The sequence below is a fragment of the Cricetulus griseus genome, chromosome X, assembly GCF_003668045.3.
Source record: "Cricetulus griseus strain 17A/GY chromosome X, alternate assembly CriGri-PICRH-1.0, whole genome shotgun sequence".
Lineage (NCBI taxonomy): Eukaryota > Metazoa > Chordata > Mammalia > Rodentia > Cricetidae > Cricetulus > Cricetulus griseus.
This window is the reverse complement of record NC_048604.1, coordinates 6,704,311-6,707,229: the sequence shown is the minus strand read 5'-3', so window position 1 is coordinate 6,707,229 and position 2,919 is coordinate 6,704,311.

The following is a 2,919-nucleotide window of genomic DNA, read 5'->3' as shown; positions in this document are numbered from 1 at the left end:
AGACAAAGACAGTCCCCAAATTCTTCTTTTATTCTGTATTACATCAATTAGCCTCTTGATACAATACAGAAACTCTAAAGTTTAGTTAAACAACGTGCTTGGATTTTAGAGGAGGAAAGCCAAATCCACCTCTAAATCCAGCATTGGTTTAATTGAATAGGGACTAGGAAATAAAGAGAAATTGCGTTCTCTGAGAGACAGCTGTAAAGTTAACCATATGGCACGTTCCTTTTGTTTGATGGTTATAGCTTCCTTCTCTTCTTAAGTATCTACCCATTCAGTGTCCTTTGACTTCTGGAGATGAGTTTTCCTGTGATGATAAAAGCAAAACACTTCCCTTTCCTTTGGGAGGTTTCTATTTAGTTTATGAGATATACCATAATAGAATACCTGTCATTTCGCCTTGTCGAGAGGTTTTTCCTTTTCAGCTCGAATCTTGATCAACTTTGATGGTATCCAAAGTTTTTCTTCTCCTGGGGAAACCAATGCAAAACCCCTTCCCCAACGTAACACATGTCCTGGTTTCCATACAGAGGTTAGTACATCTTTGAAGTATACCGGCTGATTGAGTTTAGCAGTTTTCTCCATAGTCCAGTGTCTTTCTGCAGCTGTTTGTCCTTTCTCATTGGCGTTAAGAAAGTTTAGCGTTAATAAAGCATTATGCCACCTATGTTTGGGGGGTTTAGTCTTCCAAGCTTGTTTGTTGAGCATCTCCTTAAGTGTTCTATTAGATCTCTCAACCACTGCTTGTCCTGTAGGATTGTGTGGTACACAGGTAACATGCTTTATGTTATAATACTTGAAAAACTGTCCCAATTTTGTGGAGACATATGCTAGAGCATTGTCAGTTTTTATTTGTGCAAGTATACCCATAACTGCCATCACCTCTAGCAGGTGCGTAATAACAGAATCAGCTTTTTCAGAGTTAAGAGCAGTAGCCCATTGGAACCCTGAGAATGTGTCTATAGTACATTCGCCATCAATTCCCCCTTTAGTCTAAAAGAGGATTAAAACTTAACAGTGTAAATTATCATTAACAATCACAAGGGAGAATTACATGAAGTTATAATAATCTACTAATGTCACATCTTACCTATAACTATTCCAACTAAACCTTAAAGTCATCCAAAAGAGATGTCAAAGCTTGAACATCTCCTTCCAAAACCAACCTTAAACAATAGGAAACTAGCCCTAAGTAGGTGTCAACAGTAGGGAAAGGGGGCGTAGTATTCTCCATGCTACCTACTTCCTGCTGAACTGGGATGACCACAGCCTCGTGGGGTCCCATGAGAAGAAATGTTAGTGAAAGTCCTGAATGGGTTATATCCAGTCTGTGTCTGGTGGGAGATGCTTGATTGAAGGTCCAGGTTGAAGTCCTTATCTTGACTGAAGTTCTTGTACTGATTGAAGTCAGTACCTGAAGTTGTGGCTAGAGTGTCAGTTGAAATGAAGCAAGTTGGATCCAGTGTACTTGAAGAGGTGTAGCCCATTTTCTTTCCGGAGCATCCAGGGATTGCTGTCGGGCAGGTCTTCATTGTTTGTGTGGGACTCAAACATAAATGTTAGCAGAGAAATGTTTGCTTGATGTATGCATACCGGGAAAGGCAACAATGGGAAATAACAATTATGAGATAAAGCCAAGAAAAGACAAATGGCAGTCCCTAATCTTCCTCCTATTCTGTATTACATCAATTGGCTTCTTGATACAATACAGAAATTCTGAAGTTTATTTTAACAACGTGCTTGGATTTAGAGGAGGAAAGCCAAATCCAACTCTAAAGCCAGCATTGGTTTAATTGAATAGGGACTAGGAAATAAAGAGAAATTGAGTTCTCTGAGAGACAGCTGTCAAGTTAACCATATGGCACGTTCCTTTTGTTTGATGGTTATAGCTACCTTCTCTTCTTAAGTAACTACCCATGCAGTGTCCTTTGACTTCTGGAGATGAGTTTTCCTGTGACGATAAAAGCAAAACACTTCCCTTTCCTTTGGGAGGCTTCTATACAGTTTATGAGACATACCTTGGTATGTTACCTGTCATTCTTCCTCATCAAGAGTTTTTTTCTTTTTCGACACGAATCTTGATTAACTTTGATGGTATCCAAATTTTTCCTTCTCCTTCACGTGACACATGTCCTAGTTTCCATACAGAGGTCAGTACATCTTTGAAGTATACTGGCTGATTCAATTATGCAGGTTTTTTTTTCTGTACAGTGTCTTTCTACAGCTGTTTGTCCTTTCTCATCAGAATTAAGAAACTTTAGTGTTAATAACACATTATGTAACCTATGTTTTTGGGGGGGTTGTTCCCCCAGGCTGTTTGTGGACATTTCTCTTAGTGTTCTATTAGATCTCTCTACCACTGCTTGTCCTGTAGGATTGTGTGGAATACCGGTTATATGCGTTATGTTAAAATATTTGAAAAACTGCTCCAATTTAGTAGAGACATATAATTTTAGCTTCTTTGTCAAAAATCAGGTGTTCATAGGTGTGTGGGTTAACATGCAGGTTTTCAATTGAATTCCATTGGTCTATCTGTCTATTTTGTGCCCATACCAAGCTGTTTTCAGGACTATGGCTCTATAATAGAGCTTGAAGACAAGGATGGTGATACCTCCAGAAGTTCTTTATTGTACAGGGTTTGTTTTGACTATCCTGGGTTTTTTGTTTTTCCATATGAAATTGAGTACTGTTCTTTCAAGGTCTGTGAAGAATTGTGTTGGGATTTTGATGGGGATTTCGTTGAATCTGTAGATTACTTTTGCAAGATTGCCATTTTATTATGTTAATTCTACATATCTAAGAGCATGGAAGATCTTTCCATTTTCTAGTATCATCTTTAATTTCTTTCTTTACAGACTCAAAGTTCTTACTATACATGTGTTTCACTTTTTTGGTTAGCGTTACCAAAAGATATTT